This window comes from Mauremys reevesii, linkage group 7 (genome assembly GCF_016161935.1).
Source record: "Mauremys reevesii isolate NIE-2019 linkage group 7, ASM1616193v1, whole genome shotgun sequence".
In the NCBI taxonomy this organism is placed as follows: Eukaryota; Metazoa; Chordata; order Testudines; family Geoemydidae; genus Mauremys; species Mauremys reevesii.
In genome coordinates, this window is record NC_052629.1 from 56,372,505 (window position 1) to 56,391,201 (window position 18,697).

General features: G+C 42.5%; 1 pseudogene; it reads right to left on the minus strand.

The window, feature by feature from the left end:
• Positions 1-9,263: 9,263 nt before the first annotated feature.
• On the minus strand, positions 9,264-11,745 carry LOC120409608 (annotated as a pseudogene).
• Positions 11,746-18,697: the final 6,952 nt, after the last annotated feature.

An 18,697-nucleotide genomic window follows, 5' to 3' on the forward strand; every position in this document is an offset into this window, starting at 1 on the left:
GAGGGATGGGCAGGTAGCTAAGGGAGGCAGTGTGTGGCTTAGTGAGTAATGCACCGGACTGGGACTCATGAACTCAGGGCTCTAGTGTCAGCTCTGCTGTGGTCTGATGGGTGGTGTTGGGCAAATCACTTCCCCTTCTCTGTGCCTCAGTTTCCCCCAGCTATAAAAAGGGGGATAATGATATTGATTTCCTTTGTAAAGTCCTTCAAGACCTACTGGTAATGATCACTGAGAGCTAGGTGTTGTTATTAAGGCAATGGACCAGGACTCATCAAGTGTAGGTTCTGTTTCAGGCTCTGCTACAGACTTCCACTGATAACCTGGGCAAGGCACTTCATTTTTCTGTGCCTCACTTTTCCCATCTGTAAAATGATGTTAATACTACTTTCTTTCTCCCATCCTTTGGCTGACTTGTCTAGTCATACCATGATCTCTTGAGGTCAGGGACAGTTGCTTACTATGTGTACATACAGTACCTAGCACAAGAGGTCCCCAATCTAGGTTTGGTATTCTAGGTGCTACTATAATATTAGTAATAAATGGTGTTTTGATTTCAGTATAGGACAAGCCATCTACAAGTCAGAATACACAAGAAATAGAAATCTGATCTGTGTATATCTTCATATTATTTCCCCCATATAACCAGTTTATATGCCCAAACCACTATCACCACCAAACAATCATTTTAAAAAACTTTGCTGACGTCTGCTGACGTTGGCTTCCCAGTTGTGTTTACGCTGCACACTAAGCCCAGGCTTGTGGACTTGGTGATTCCAAGCCCATGCTTGAGAGTCCACACTGCATTGTAAACCTGGGTTTACAATTGCTGGAGCTGGGTCTTACAGCTGTGCTAACACATCTGTACTGTACTAGGCAGACCTTCGGACTTGGGTCTGTGGCTTGAGCTGCAGACACGCCGCAAAATGACAGGGCTTGGACCTGAGTCACAGCAGGACTCAGTCTCTGATGCTCCCCTCTAGCAGAGTCCTAGGACCCAAGTCGGACTGATTTGTGTGTGAACAGAAGAGGGGCTTTGGGCTTATACCTGAGTCAGAGCCCAGATGTAGTGTTGAGTGTAGATGTGCCCACAGATTTCCCTGTTCCTCAGGCTAGCACAAATCCAGCTTCTTATCTCACATTGGGTAGCCTGTCTACTCTTCTCCCAGTCAGGACCCAAACTCTTTTTAAGTCTCTCACTCTGCAAAGATGTAGCAGGGCAGGGCTAAATGAACAGGGGCTGACTGGTCCAAGGCCTGCCAGCTCTTAGAGTGGCAGGCCGCCCTGTTACAGCAGGGGTCTAGCAACAGCATAGAGCTGGCATAAGGGTTGTAGCCAGGGTTTCCATCTCTTACTGATCCCCAGCTGCTGTACTGGCCCTTGGGGGTATGGGCAGCTGGAGTAACTTACAAGCTTCCTCTATGTTGTTACTTAGGAGTGAGCTGTCATGCAGCCAGCCCAGCGGATTGGGGGAGTGCAAAAGCCAGCATTTTTTACACATGCACACACATCCTTCGCATGGGTTTCACTGAGCACTTGCTGGCCACAGCTGAGAATCCTGACCACACACAAACAAGTGCAACATATGAATGTTGCCAAAGTAAATGATTTTCTAGGTTTTGCACAGTCAGCCAACTGTGAAATATTGACTTTTCAGTGGCTTCTGAAAAAATGGACCATATCATTGTATCACTTAATTGCCTTGCCTCCAGCTGCTCCCCATGCCATGCCCTTTGAGAGGATTACCATGCAGAGATGTGTATGCAAATTCCCACCAGATGCAAAACTATTTGTATTTCCATTGATGGTTGATTGAGTGTTTTAGTCTAAGATAGTGATCTCCTAATTGAGACAATATACAAGGGGCAGTTACAACAAAAATAAAGCTAGCTTCATTTCATAGTTGGAAAGGGGGTATATTAATAGGTTAAAAATAATTAAGGGAATCCTTTCAAAAGAAATATGGCCCATCCTAAATAGAAGTGGATTTGTTTGCAATGCTTATTGTACCAGGTCACCTTAGCCCCTCACTCAGCATTACTTCATCATTTTGCTAATTGTTATTGCAAGGTCTTCCATCCAGACAATAAAATGTGCTAATTGAGAATCAGAATCCCAGAGTCGGGAAAATTAGTGTCAAATAACCATATATTTAGGCTCATTACTTGGAGCTGCAATTTTGCCACTACGGAACTGAAGCGTTTCTTTTCATGCCTCTCAAACCACTGCATTTCAAATGGTACTTGCTGTAGCAACTATTTTTTATCATCCACTTCCTTTTTTTTTTTCTTTCTTTCAGAAGGAAATATCCACAGGAACTACAGAGAACAAAGTCCTGGCTTATTTTCTAAAATGTTCCCTATTTTTGATAGAAAGTTATTGTGCTGAGTACAAAATGACTCAGGGAATAACATGCCAGTAGGCCAGGAAAGCATAAGAAACATTTCATTTGGATTTGTAAACAGTCCTAATGTAATGTCGGGATCATATTCAGCTTTTTACCATTCAGAAGTGTTAGTTGCGAGAAAAAGAAAGTGCACATTGTAAGTGATGTCAGCAAATTTATCATCAAATTATCATGATATACTTTTCAGGTGGGAAATAGAGTTTAAATTCTCATCTGTGAATCTGGACAGTAGAAAAGGATCAAGGGTAAAATTGTCAAAGTCACAAGGCACAAATAAGAGTTCGGTTCCAAACTTTCAGTGGGAACTGGGTGCCTAAACCGCCCTTTGTGCCTTTGAAAGTTTCCCCTTATATCCATGAGGAGGAAGGTGAAAAGCAAGTGGAGGGGAAACTGAAAAGAGGAATACACTAAGAAACCATCTACTGAGGACACTCCCTACGCTAACACCGGAACAAATCAACATATCCTTAGAGCCCCGACCAGGGTTATTCTATCTACTACCCAAAATCCTCAAACCTGGAAACCCTGGACGCCCCATCATCTCAGGCATTGGCACTCTCACTGAAGGACTGTCTGGATATGTGGACTCTCAACTCAGACCCTATGCCACAAGCACTCCCAGCGATATCCGTGACACCACTGATTTCCTGAGTAAACTACAATGCATTGGTGACCTTCCAGAAAATACCATCCTAGCCACCATGGATGTAGAGGCGCTCTACACAAACATCCCACACACAGATGGAATACAAGCTGTCAGGAACAGTATCCCTGATGATGCCACAGCACAACTGGTTGCTGAGCTCTGTGCCTTTATTCTGACACACAACTATTTCAAATTTGATGACAATATATACCTCCAGATCAGTGGCACCACTATGGGCACTTGCATGGCTGCACAATATGCCAACATTTTTATGGCTGACCTGGAACAACGCTTCCTCAGCTCTCGTCCACTCACGCCCCTTCTCTACTTACGCTACATTGATGACATCTTCATCATCTGGACCCATGGGAAGGAGACTCTGGAAAAATTCCACCATGATTTCAACAGCTTCCACCCCACCATCAACCTCAGCCTGGACCAATCTACACGGGAGGTCCACTTCCTAGACACCAATGTGCAAATAAGTGATGGTCATGTTAACACCACCCTATACCGAAAACCTACCGACCGCTATGCCTACCTTCATGCCTCCAGCTTCCATCCCGAGCACACCACACGATCCATTGTCTACAGCCAAGCACTGAGGTACAACCGCATCTGCTCCAACCCCTCAGACAGAGACCAACACCTACAAAATCTTCACCAAGCATTCTCAAAACTGCAATACCCGCACGAGGAAATAAGGTAACAGATCAACAGAGCCAGACGTGTACCCAGAAGCCTCATACTGCAAGACAAACCCAAGAAAGAAACTAACAGAACTCCACTGGCCATCGCATACAGTCCCCAGCTAAAACCCTTCCAACACATCATCAGGGATCTACAACCCATCCTGGACAACGATCCCTCACTTTCATAGGCCTTGGGTGGCAGGACAGTCCTTGCCCACAGACAACCTGCCAACCTGAAGCATATTCTCACCAGTAACTGCACACTGCACCATAATAACTCTAACTCAGGAACCAATCCATGCAACAAACCTCAATGCCAACTCTGCCCACATATCTACACCAGTGACACCATCACAGGACCTAACCAGATCAGCCACACCATCACTGGTTCATTCACCTGCACGTCCACCAATGTAATATATGCCATCATATGCCAGCAATGCCCCTCTGCTATGTACATCGGCCAAACTGGACAGTCTCTACAGAAAAGGATAAATGGACACAAATCAGATATTAGGAATGGCAATATACAAAAACCTGTAGGAGAACACTTCAATCTCCCTGGACACACAATAGCACATTTAAAGGTAGCCATCCTGCAGCAAAAAAACTTCAGGACCAGTCTTCAGGACCAAAGAGAAACTGCTGAAACTGAAATATTCCACACACTAAATTGGGGGCACATTTACTGAGAATGCATATACAAATCAACCACTTGTATGTACAAGTGGCCAATTATGTGTCTAACTGGCCATTGTTTACGTGTTATGGATGAGTACATGGATTGCAGTAGCATCTATTGACTTCAGCCCCATGGCTTTGCAAAAACAAGAATAATAGCTGTCAAGTGTGCAGCAGCATGTGCAAGTCCGAGTCCCTTGTATTTTTACAGTAGAAATAAGGCTAAGACCAGCTTTCTGTTTAAAGCTCAACTCTTCTAAGTGCTCTAAATATCTATGCAGTTACTTGGACTGCCTTGAAATTTAGTGAGCCTTATGGGGCCATGAGATACAGCCAGTGATCCAAATGTGGGGGCATTTGTCCAGGGCTTCCCACGATACAGCCAGCTGGAAAAAGAAAAGCTTTTCTTAAGATGGACACATTTTGCTCCCAGATAGCGATCAAACCAGGGCTTAGATCCTCACACCAGAACATTTGAGGGTTACCCCACCAGAATGCCTGGCACCCAATAGCCTTTTAGGGGAAATCAAATTAAAATGCTATTTAACAAAGATTTTGCTTTTCCACGTAGGCACACTCAGGCTATGTCTACACTAGAGACGTGACAGCAGCACAGCTGTATTGCTACAGCTGTGGTGCTCTAAGGTCTCCCATGTAGCTGCTCTGTGACGGTGGGAGAGAGCTCTCCCGGCATAATTCAACCACCCACAATGAGTGGTGGTAGCTATGCTGGTGGGAGAGTGTCTCCCCCTAACATAGCACTGACTCTTTAGGTATTATAAACTTCTGATCTTCAAGAAAATTACACTCAAACATTCCCTTCTATTAACTGTGAGAAACCATCTTTGCCAACATTAGTTGTTCACAAGGTCATAATCTCATTCATTCTGAGAAATGCAGCCACCTATGTCCAGGCTACAGAAGCAGGACTGAAGGGAGACAAGGCTGCCTAATAGCTAGTGCTGCAGTATGTATTCTTTCAAATCGCTATCTGGTCCTCTTTGTGTTGGCATAATTACCAGGCCCATTAAAAGCAAGATAAATGGGCCTCCATAATTCCTTACAGCATAAGAATCAAAGCTATTCCGTAGCAGTGTATTTTTGTTAATTATAATAACACAGACTTTTCTTTCTGTTTGCTTGGTGCTGGAAAGAATAACCCGCCCAGAGAAACACAGAGCACTAGCATATGGTGGCATGAATAAGAAGTGTAATACATACCCATTTTTCTATTATACATAACTCCATGTCACTCTGTACCGCAGTGCTAAACACCAATGCAGCGGGACATGAGGCAACAAATTAACATGAGTGTTAAAGTTTAACAGCCACTTTTCCTGGGCAAAACTGCCTCCAGACAGTGCGGCTCAGCACCGAGCCAGCCTGCTGAGCAGCTCGAGGGCCCCATTTAGGCTGATCTCTCTTTTGCAACATGGATGTGTTTGGCAATAATCTAAGGCTCAAGTGGATTGTAAGTCTGAACTTTTTTATTCATTTGCAAAACTTTCAGCAGACAATTGCACTTCTGAATGTTACATTGTTGGGGTTGGTGAGCAAATATTGCGTTGTTGGGCTACTTGGACTGAATGTTGTAATCCAGATGGCTCTAGTCCTCTCCCTTTTCCTGGCCCAGGCCTCTCGTTGCCCCTCTAAATCTGTTTCTTTGGCTTTCATTTTCAGATGCAGCTACATGTAGAAGAGGCCTGATTCTTTACTAGCCCTGGCCTGATTTAATCATTGACATCTCTGCCAAGTGAGTGTAAAATGCTCCTGAGATGGGGGTAAATTATCCACAACTATTCCCTCCCCCCCCCCCCCGAATCTCTGCAGAATGGCTGAGGCACAGGCTAGATTCAGAGAGCATTGCACATAGATAAACATCAAGGCTATTTTACCCAGAACCCTGAATGCAGGTGTGAGTGACAGCTCATAGCAGGTTTGAAGGGACTGCACAATTCTTCATAAGCACATCCAAAATACAAACAGTCTTTGGAATATTTCTTAAATAGCCTTTAAAGCCTAAAGCCATTGGGTAAATAAGTCTGCCAGTTTTTCTTCCTAGACAGAATCGCACAACTCTACTGCTCTTCCTGATATTACCGACCCAAAGTGTTCAAAAATTGCAAGTCAGACCCCGCTTTGTATTTAGGTTCTCGGCTGTGAGCCTTTTCTTGGGTCACATTTGTAAACTCATTCCCCACAAGGGCTAGAAACTTACTTTTATCTGAAATGAAAACTGAGATTCTCACCACTGCACCAGCAGGTTTGACTTTAAGATAAACACCACATATCAAACACATTACAATCTAAAGTTGCAACATAACATCAGCATTTCTGTACTTTAGCACAGAGGTTCTCAACCTTTTTCTTTCTGAGCCCCCCCCCAACATGTGATAAAAACACCAGGTCCCACCTATGCCACAACAACTGGTTTTCTGCATATAAAAGCCGGGGCCGGCATTAGCGGGTAGCAAGCAGGGCAATTGCCCGGGGCTCCATGCCACAGGGCGCCCCATGAAGCTAAGTTGCTCAGGCTTCTGCTTCAGCCCTGGGTGGCAGGACTCAAGGCTCCAGGCTTCAGCCCTGCATGGCAGGGCTTAGGCTTTGTGCCCTGAACTCCAGCGACTCGAACGCTGATCCTGCTTGGCAGCCCCCCCTGAAATCTACTAACAGTCCCATAGGGGCCCCCAGGCCCCTGGTTGAGAACCACCTGCTTTAGCACACAAATGTCAAGACCAAACATTGGTTTGTCTTCATGCCCAGAAACTAATTAAAGAAACTCTTTCCTTAATTACCAAACCCAGCAAGTTTGACAGGGTATGACAAAGTCTATGCTTGGCTTCCTTTGCAGGGAATTAACCTTCTCTGTCTAATCCAGCAAGGGATATGGTCACCTCCTCACAGTGCATACTGGGTGAAAGTTTCCCCTATGCAGAGGGCCAGCAATAGCCTCTGAGTCACTTAAATCACATTTAGGCCAATTTCAAGAATTATGAGGGAGTCAAACCCTTGGATGTAATGTAACAACATTGAGAGTCTCCTGCCTTCTGCTGCATTCAAATGGTGAGCTGCATTTTATGTGTGTGTCAAACTAGATTGTCAAAAAAGCATCTTCCTCTTGGATTGTAATTTTGATTACACATAGGACACATTTAAATGTATTTTAAAGTTATATTCTTCTTTTGACCAGATATAGCGCTTAAAGTCTCTCTTCTAGCATGTTGCAGTTTTCCCTAGCTGCATGGAAAACTATGAAAATGGTTAATGCTCCAGGAATACTCTGCATATTAATGATTTTTTGTTATGGAGCCTAAGGATCCATAGGACACAATAGCATTCAAGCGTCTATGTGATAATTATTTCAGTTAATTTTAGTACTAGAGTAAACACACATTAGGAGCCATGTCATCACTAAAGGCTGAAATCACATAGGACCATGGACATTATGCACTGCCAGTTATTTACATACAAAAAGGGATAAGAATGTACCAATAACATGATGTAGTAAGAGTGCTCCAAGCTTGCATCTTAACTCTAAGCTGAGAACTGCGATTGTTCCTAGAGAGAAGAACCACGGGATGTGGTTCATTATCAAATGCTTTCCTCATGCTTAATTACACAGGAACACCAAAGAAAGTACATCAACCAGCCATCTGAGCACCAAACGAACTCATTAGCAATAGTGCTATTACATTCAATGCAACTTAATTCCTAATGAATGAACAATTACATTTACGTTTTCATTAGGGAATTCTAGGCTGAATCTCCCTATGGCAAGGAGAAAACAACTGTCAAGATGCTGTTTTTGGTTACTCAGTGCCCTCTTTAGGGAACATCCGGTGTGCACAAAGCACTTCAGAACAAACTGTCACTGTTTCTAGGTTGTGTGGGGACAGAAGAGGCCTTTCTGCCTGACCACAAAACAAGCAATACTGTATAGTCACTCCCTAGGTATTTGAGTGGCTGCTTTGGTACATGGTCATCTGCACCAGTAACCATCGACAGAGAAAGAAGCACTTCTTGCAGTGCAGGGTACCCAGCAGATAACAATACTTCAGGTTAGTACAGAAGCATGAGAGAGAATAAATAACTATACAGGTGTTCATTCCTAGATGGCACATTATTTGAACTAGAAAATGATGACACCTATTCAACACCCTTCCCAGCTTTTGAATATACTTTGCTCATGCCAGACACTGGAAATGTTACCACCTTTGCAGCCCTTTGTCATCCAGTTATGATCTGCAGCTCTGGATCTCTTGCACGCTAAATACCCTGGTGATTAGACTAGATATAAAACTCCCTGAATTAAACTCTGGGGCCCTTAGTCCAGTAGATCAGGGTGAATTCCAGCAAATAGATTTTTTTTGGTTGAAAATGTCAGTGATCCAAAACTATTTGAGAATTTGGGTCAAATATGACAAATAGTAAAAAAGATTTTTTTAAAGTTGAAACATTTTCATTTTGTCCATGTCAAAATGTTTTGTTTTGACATTGTGTTCCAAAACAGCATTTCAAATTCAAATCTCAGCAATTGAAAAGTACCTGAAAACAATCAAATCCAAATGAATAACTTGAAAAAAAAATTGTTGCGAGTTCACCAAAACATTCTGGTCAACGCTAAATGAATTTTTTTTCAAGTTTTACAATGAGATGGAAAATTAAAAAAAAAATGGTGTCAGTTTGAATTTAACTCTCCTCCAGCCCAGATTTTTCAGTTTGGTCACTGAACTGAAAAATCCATTATTTATTCAGCTCTACGCAGTAAGTTAATTGGAGCATTTCCAGTGCTTTAAATGGACTTTGGAATGTGATAGAACAAACGTATCATGGGAAAAGATTAAAATTCACAAATAATTGATATTTCTCAATTTGAACAATCCATGTCATTTCACTTTGTATTGTCGTACATTATGACACAGTCTTCGTTCTTTTTATTGTTTGGTTCTCCTGTGTCCCAGTTTGTGTAAAGTTACAGGTTCTCTATTCAGATACACAAATTTGCCTTCAATTTGCACATGAGACATCCCTAAATATGCTCATTCTGAATCCTTCTTTATTTCTCACAAGGCTGAGTTCTCAGCCTGATTGTGTGGACAGGCGAGCGTGCCTCCAGGTTTTGCACACAGGGATTGTCCATTTTCATAGGCATCTTTTGTACCCGTTAACATAAATGTTTTCTTACCAACGTTCTTGACCCACCGCAAAGAAAAAACAGAAACAAAAGAGATTATTAAAATTAAAATTGTACATGCGTTATGGGGAAGTTAACCTGTGTGTAAGAATTTACCCACAAAACACTAGGCACATGAATTACACTTTGTAAGTAACAAACTGGACTGGCCAGTTGCCTAGCTGCTACAGTATGGGTGGGCTGCATGATGCCCTAACCAGGGGTGGCCAGCTCCCAAAATATTCACAACATGACTACAGCTGGGTGATAACTGATTTTTTGGTTCACTGGCAGTTTTGCAATTAAACAACAAGAACAAAAAACAAACAAACAGATAACCTACCCCCACAGTTTGTGAAAAATGTGTTATTTTAATTTTGAGCTTTTAACATTTTTAATGAAATTGAAGGAAAATTTAAAACAAAAGTAATTTTGAATAAAAAACCCTGGACTTTCATTTAAAAAGTGTCAAAACAAAACATTTCAGTCTTTTTCAGAATTTGTTTGTTTTCCCCAACCAAAATACTTGAGTGAAATTGACACAGATTTGCAAAATGTTTTGGTTGACCCAAATCAGCATTTTTTGTTGAAAAAAAATGTGGATGAAAAATTTCACCTGGCTCTAAAAATAATATCTTTGCTTTCTTCACTGGGAACTCAAATGTCATTTCAAACTGGGTGCTGGTACACACACAATAATCAGATGGGATCTTCTCTCTGTCACTGCTCACCACTTCCACTTAATCAGAATCAATCATCTGTGTGTGGGAATAGCTCTAGGGATTTTTTCCAGTTAGAATGTTTTTTTTAAAGTGTGTTTCTTCAGAGTAACAAATGTGTTCCACCCAAAGATGGAAAGCAAAGAGAAAGCATGAATGGGAAAAGGAGCAAAAGGGGAAAAAATTATCAGTTATCTTAAAAGAGGAGGAGATAAAAATAACACATCCCCTAGAGTTTCCTCTGTGGGCAAAGGTGAGTCATGTGAACACATTTCAGGGACTATTTCCATATTGCTTGGGTTTGTCCCCTGTTCTCCTATGCAGTAGTTGTGCCATGTTGATTACCATTCATTCTCCCCAAAGCTTTGAGAGAGCATACCCTGCTCTTTACCCCCAAATAGTGATTAAAAAATACAGAACATTGCCATGAGCCTACCAAATTTCTCCATGCAAAACGTGACAACAGATATTGATCAGAATACCTGAGTCAGAGAGAGTCGACTTCTCACTTGCACTTTCTCCTTTTTGTCCTCTCTCGCCTCGTGGTCCTTGATCTCCTTTTGTTCCCCGAGGTCCTGCCTTTCCAGGGAAACCCTGCAAACCCCTCAGTCCTGCTCCTAGTGTTTGGTTAAAAAGAAAGCAGTTAGCAAAAAAAAATTGATGAAAAATTCCACTGGGATATTCAAAATTGGACTGGACAAAGCATTCAATAGTTCACTTTAGGAAACAAACCTGCTGTGAGATCTACAAATGAGCTCTAACATCTGTGATTCTGTGAGATCACTGTTAATCAACTATTTTTATGAGAAATCACATATACATGGAATATCATTGTAAATGCATTACAGTGCTTTGTAAACATGGGCCCTGATCCTGCAAGATGCCCTGTGCAAGCAGATCTCCACATCTGTAGAGCACCAAGTAGAAGTTAATGAGGCTCTGACTAGGCATGAGGGCCTGCCTGCGTGGAACAGCCTGCAGGGCTTCTGCCAAAGCTAGAGGGGAAAGTGAAATTGATGGATGCTTTTTCTCATGATGGGGCATAAGAGCATACTTAAAAGCAGCCAGAGGAGAGAGAGAACTTTTAAAGTTCTAAGAGAGAGACAGAATCTGAGAAGGACCCAGGGAAGGCAGAAGACAAAGGATGATAGCGCCAAGGGGACTGATAGACGGGTCACAGATATAATCTTGATAAATGATTACAGCACTTTAACTTGGTCTCCTTTTTCTCCTTTGGGACCCTCTTTCCCATCTCTTCCATCTCTGCCTGGTAAACCATTGGTTCCAGGAGCACAACACTGAATGACAGGGCATGAATTCATGTTCTCTTCATGTTTATTTATATCTACACCTGATGCCATCATCAACGCCATGGCCAGAACCAGAGCTTTGAAAGGCTGACAGAGATGCATTGTCAAGCCTGTAGATCTGTGACTAATAAAAACAGAATAATCACACAAACATCTGTACATAGGTTGTTCTATCATCACTGTGTAGGAGATACACCTCCAAGGTCAAGATTCTTAGGACCTGGTTCTCATTTGCACCAAGGCCCCTTTACACCATGCTAGCAGTATAAAAGAGCCTTAAAAAGAGTGACGGCAGGATAGTAGTGAGGGGAGGTTTCTGAGACCTATTTGGGCCTTGTTGATTCATATTGTGAGCAGTGATTGGGGAAGGGGAAGATTTGGAAGTTCAATTCAAAGAAGCCCAATAAGAGCTACAAGATAAAGAATCTGGGAGGCCCCAGGTTTAGTCTGTAGTCTGTTGTAGACTACATGATGAAGTCTATAGCAGACCATAGATGTTAGAAAGGGAAAACACCTATTAGAATAGGTCTTCCAGTCGATCATCCATGATCTTATTAGTGTTATTAGTGTTATCTTATTAGTGTTCATGAGCTTATTAGTGTTATGTTCTATCTTATTTTAAATGTAAAAGTATGAGGGGCTTCGTTCTCCTGAAGGACCCATATGGAATTTGAACCAGGGACTGCTCCAACCCAAAGGCAGAATTTAAACCAACCAGCTCTTGTGCCTGAACATGTGATTGTGGCTCCACAGATATCAGGGGTGAAGTACATCTACGCATCACTAATCCCAATGCAAATAAAAAAAACAAACCATGAGTTTGAGTAATTGTTTTCAGATAGCTGCTGCCTGATTGCTTCCCAATTAATACTTGATGAGCAATTGAGTTTTGCATGTGTCAGGACTGATTTCCCACTCTGTCACTCCGAGTGCAGAAGGTGGGGGCCCACAAGGATTCTAAAAATTAATACTGACTACTCCAGCCTTGTATTAAACTCCCAAGGTTACAGCTTTTCTCTGACCTTGGCTTGGTAAACACGGATACCACCCAAATGCAAAAAAACCCTTGGACCCAGGAAGGAGCACTTGGGAATTCCTCTCTGTTGGGTACCCTCAAGCCCTTTCATCCCCTCCCCCCGGGGAAGAGCTGAGAGAGAAAACAAAGGAAATTAGCTGTTGCTACCAGCTAATCAAACAACATATGCACAAACTCTTAGGATACCAAAAATTCAATCCTGTTCTTAAAAAAGGTAAATTTTATTAAAAACAAAAAGAAAGAAAATACATCTGGAACTTAGGCTTTTGCTAGATTTTAAAAAGAGCAATTTCAAAAAATCAAGCACCCAAAATAGCTTTCTTGGGGGTTCAACTTAAAGGTTACACGCAAAGAAGAGCATCTGGGTTTAGCACAAAGGACTCCACAAGCTAATAAGAAATAAAAGAAATAACTCTAGCCATGTCTTTATAGACATTCCCTAATTTTACTTACATATCTGAGGCTCCAGATAAGTAGGTTGGAGATATGAATTGATAATCTATAATCATACTTGTCTTAAATCTGGTTACAGCATTACTGCTCCATGTCCCTGCTGCCCAAAGAACAACACACAAAGGGAAAGTTTCTTTCCCAATTTTAAAAAGTTCTAGTCTTTCCGTTGGCTCTTTTGATCAGGTGCCTCCTTTTTTTTCTTTACCTGGGGGACTTTTTAACCCTTTACAGGTAAAGCAAGTAAAGAACTGCTACCAAGAGGGATTTTACAGCTAACTGGCTGGCTGGGTGTCCATCAAAGGGACCCCCTCCTTTATTTATCACATACCCCCCAAATCACAGACGGTGCTGGTCACCTGGTTCAGGTCGGGTCCACACCAGCTGGGATTTCTTCCCATGGCTCTTTTGGTCAGGTGCCCACTCCTTTTCTTTTACCTGTGGGCTTGTTAAACCTTTACAGGTAAAGCCAGCAGAGAATAGACCAAGAGGGATTTTACAGCTAGCTAGCTGGGTGTCCATCAAAGGGAGCTACTCCTCTCCCCCGCTTCATGCATCTCACAACATGTAAATAAGGTATGTCACTGTCTCATTATCATCCCTGAAGTACTCTTGGATTCCATGCATGTTGACTCCAGGGTGCATATATCAAAGCTATGACAATAACAGAAGTTATTTCTGTGTGGTTAATTCTCTGCAAAAGGTACTCATTAATTGAGCTTGATTAAAGAGTCTCTAATTTGAGGCAATCAGGTGCAGGAATTAAAGTATTTTGTATAGAGCTGAAATAAACAGCAAACTGCCATGAATATCATTTTACTTCAACTTTTAGGTTGTTGGGCCAAATACTGAAAGCCAGTGATTCTCCTTGCACATCTGCCAGTCAGTGTGAAATCAGGAGTAACGCCAGTTAAGTCAGTGAAGATCTAGTTAGTATAAAACTTGCGTAAGGGATAAGAGAATTCAGTGCAATGGGACTTTTGCCATTAACTTCAGTGGGACTTGGATTTAGTGCTCTTTCTTTTTTAAGCTTCACAAAAAGTTATCCAACCCTTAGCCTGACTCCCGTATTTCCTTTCCCCAAAGACTAATGCACAGTCCTTCCACAGAGCTAGAAACAAAACATACTTCTGGACCTACTTGTGGAGAACTGAGCTCCTTGGCACTAGCTAACAGACCACTGACCCCCAGAGCTAACAATGTGATCTAGGAAATCACAGCCTTGTTTCTTCCTGCTCTAACCATTAGAGAACATTTTGTTGGGAGTTGGGAATAGACATGACTCAGGCGTGATAATTTGCTAATCTTCCAACAAAAAGTGTTAATCTCAAATCGTCACTGGCTTCCCATGCTCTCCTCCCTTCATCTCCAAACAAGGAAACAGTGAGAAATTAAGAGAAAGAAGAAAAGTGAGCACTGAAGGAAAAACTCATTGCAACCCATTGTTTCAATAACAGCTGATGAAGCCATAAGGTAACAGTGAGGACAATTTCAAAATAAAAAGTTATTCAGCTCTCCAAAAAGCCCTGATGCTGCCCCTCCAAAAAGTCTCCCTCACCTACTCCCTCCCTTTGCTATTTGCTTGCTCGTCTGCCAGTGCTTAAGATGCCTTTGGATGTTTTGCAGCTTGCTTGTCCTGGCATCCCACACAGACATACCCTCTTATTCGGTTCTCTGCTGCTGCTTTGTTCCTCTCCCATCCATACACGGAGAGCTGAAGTGCCTGCCTAGCTATTGCAAAATGGTGGTGGGACTCTCTGGCTGGCTGGTGCCATCACTCCCTGTGCAGCACCCCAGAAAAGTCCTGAAGTTTTTCTGCCCCAACACCCCTGCTGATGATTTAGGTAAGAAGCACAAAGGGCTGCTCTTCTTGTATTGACTTTTTCCATTTTTCCCCCCAAGTGCTGATTCCTCAACCGAAGGGAACAGGCAAAGAATAGCTTTTCACAGAAATAGCAAAAAGATAGATCTTCCACACTTACGCATGTTGAGTAATACCTTACTCCATGAGTAGTTCCAGTGGGGATTTCTCATGGAGTAAAATATTACTCAGCATGAGTAAGGGTGACAGAATTTGACACCAACTCTTTAAGCGAGTTATACCAGAGTGTGTCAGAACAGAATTTGGTCCCAGTTGATGCAGTGATACTCCCCACTTATCCAAGATACAGTAAGAAATAGTTGAGAAAAAAGAGACATCTGTTTACTTTAGGCAGTGCTCAGTACACAGAAGTGGAATAAATGCAACATAAAGAGGCATTTCTCAGTGCCAGTTGTAAGGAAAGTTGGGTGAAAGAGAGACAGACTTTCTGGAATGACTGGTCACGATTAGCTTTGAAAATGAGTAGCAGGCAGGATCTCATATTTCAGTAGGTGAAGTTCAATAGATCTTTTTGTTGTACCATCAATAAGCCACCTCTGGAACAATCTGTGCTCATGGTGACACAGCCAAGTTCTCTGACTACAATTCATCAACATATAGACACCCACCAACGTATAGACACCCACCCACCACTGACACCAAGGGCGAGGGGACAGGAAATGGAGGCCACTGCCCCAGACCTAGGCTTTAAGGTGAGGAAGGGGACCTGAGACTGGCATTACCTCATTGGCAGGTCTAGGGTGCTGTAATTACTTTGGAGAGACAATGGTGGGGGGGTGAGTGCTGGTGCAGACTGCCTCCTGTCTGCACTCACACAGCACCCGGAGCCCTGACCAGCCCACTGCTGCCATGGAACGATTACACTGGCACAGAGAAAAGGGTGGACAAAAACAGAGGGAGAAGAGAGAACAGAAATTGGTAAGAGGGGCCAGAGAGAAGGGGGAACAGTGAATGGGGACAATACGCTGTGTGAGGAGACAGAGGCCAGCAGTAGGAGAAAGAAACACCCAGGGAGTCGGGACAGGTGAAGGGTTGAATGCTCTGAGGCAAGAGGGAGCGGAGCAAAGAGATTGGTACGGGATTGTTGACTCTGTGAGACAGGGCCACAGTAGCCCTGATTCTGCTTCCGGGCTTGGGCCCTGGAAATCCCAGTGACAGCCCCATAGACACAAGAGTCACGACAAAGGCACGTTATCCCAGAAACCTGAGATTCTAAAGGGGAAAGTCCACAAATTCAGCTATTAGGAAGACTTTATCTCCCATCAGAGTCATCATCATATTATAATCACCTTTCTCGTGCTGAGGTCACTGGGAAGCAGCAAGACCCAGAAATCAGCCAGTCACACCTGCTTGCAGAATAACTGTCTGAATTCCTTCTGACCTACTGTATCCAAACCGGAAAGTGAAGGCTTTAGTTTGCTTAAATTTTAATAATTACCTACCAGCATCTACCTTTACTTGCCCAATACACAATGAAGCGATGTGACACACTGCCAGCTAATCTGACTGATGATGTAACTGAATGCAGTATACAAGAGACCTTAAGAAATCCAGTGGATTTCTCTCTAGCTGCATAAGAAAGCAAGAGTATGTTAAACTTGCTAACAGAGGCAGTGAAAAGAGATTTATATTGACAAAAGTTATTCCCGTGTTATCACTGTCCTTGCACAACTCTATGTATTGCACAACTGAACCCGATATCTCACTATTTACTGGTCTGGATGTGGTTTTTAGGGAAATATTTGCTGTTGACTGCTTCACCTCATGCAGACCCTGGCCACATTGCAGTTTAATTTAAAAACATCAATGCCCCCCTGCCCAACGCTGCACATTTCTATCCTTAATACTTTCCCCCTCTCATTCCAGTAAATGAAGCTCCTTTTGTGTAAGAAAATCGAAGAGTACACAACGTCTTTCTCCTAATGCTCTGTATCATTCAACAACATCCAGCTATGTCTGGCATTCTCTGCAGCAGGGTCTTAACTAGCCATGGGAAATAGTTGCCGTGCTAAAAACCTCTTTGCTTATTTTTGTTTACTGATGAACAGTAGGGTACGTAAGATCAACTGCTGGTAAAAAGTAGTAAGCAATCAAGGCCATTTTAAATTCATTTCTTCACTGCTGTGTGCTTTCTAAGTGCCAGGCACCAGCTGGCAGTGTGGCAGGAGGTGGGATGTCTCATTGGTGGTTAGAGAGAAGAGCAGCTTGTATGGTGGGGTTGATTGGAGCGCTGGTTGTGGGGAACAGTTGATGGCAATTGAAATGGGAAGGGTTGGCATTGTCGTGGGCATCTTTGTGTAATGAATCAAAACCACAGGGATAAAACATTATGCTGAGATGCAGGAGTGACTGGCAGTAGCAGTGGCTATGCCACCTCTGCCAACTTCACACAACCTGGCCCACAGTATCCATGTACTTCCTTACTCTAGATTTCTCTCCCTAGCAGGGAACTAGTTCCAATAGCAGGATCATCTCCTTTCCTATGGTTTAATTTCTGGGTCCTGAAGTTCTTTCAGGCCAGGGGAGAAGGGAGGAGTCCCTTAGCTGGCCGCTCAGGGTCAAACCAAAACCGATTTTTCTTTTTTACAAAAATGAAAAGAAAAGGGAAAAATTAGTTTTGGGTCAAACAAAACACTTAGTTTGACCCAAAACAATCCCCCCCCAACTTAATTTCTAGATGAAGCGCTGTTCTGAAACAAAAAGTCTAAATGTTTCATTTTGAAATGACAGGAAAGAAAAGTTTGGTTAATTTACCATTTGCTGAAAAAAATCGCCCAGTTGTAATCCAAACACACAAACATAGGTCTAGTCTGCATTAAAACAGTTACATCAGTTTAACTGAATAGATTGCAATAAAATTGATCTAGTTAAACCAGTGCGACCCTTGGGATGCGACTCAAATGCTTCTAGAGTTCTCCATTTCAACAGTGACGTATTAAAAGGTTGTAACAAGCAGATCCTAGATATTGAAATGCCTGTAAATAGAGATGGAAGGGAATTCTGAAATTTCAATTCTGCCACTTGACTTTTCATCACAAGTCCCTGCCTGTCAAGCTAATAATGCATTGCCAGGTGGCTCTGTATGGAACAAAGTGACAGCTTGTAGCCTTTTACGTTAGAAACATGCCATGTGTCTAGTGCCCATGGATTTCCCAGGATGGATCCTTGTATGGAACGGGGGCAATCTGAAAATGAGTGGGCATCAACCATCTCACAGCATTTGTAATATATCCCCAGTTTTAACCAGCTCAGTACACTAATCAGTGTTGCATGATTGTTTTATTGGACCATAATTTTTCACATACAGTAGACAGCTGTATGCTTTACATTACTGACGCAGCACAATGTCCAAAATGTAGGGCTACTGTAAATTGATATAATTAACAACATGTAAAGCTGTATGTACATTTGTACTAAGTGACAAATAACCAAAAGGGCAGGTAGATTAATATTCACAAATTATTAATCGTTTCTCTGCACAGGATTTGTCATTCCACTTGCCACTTGAATGCTCTTCTACACAGTCCTCCATTCCTGCAGAACTATTTGGTTCATTAGATGCCCAGTTGGAGTATCCTAATGCTTCACCATTTAGATGCTTAAATGTGCCTTCTGACTGTATGTCATTTATTCCAAGAAATGGCATTTTTTATGCCTGGCTGCTATTTGCTGGATGGCGCTGTTCTCTGCAGAATTCCTTGGAG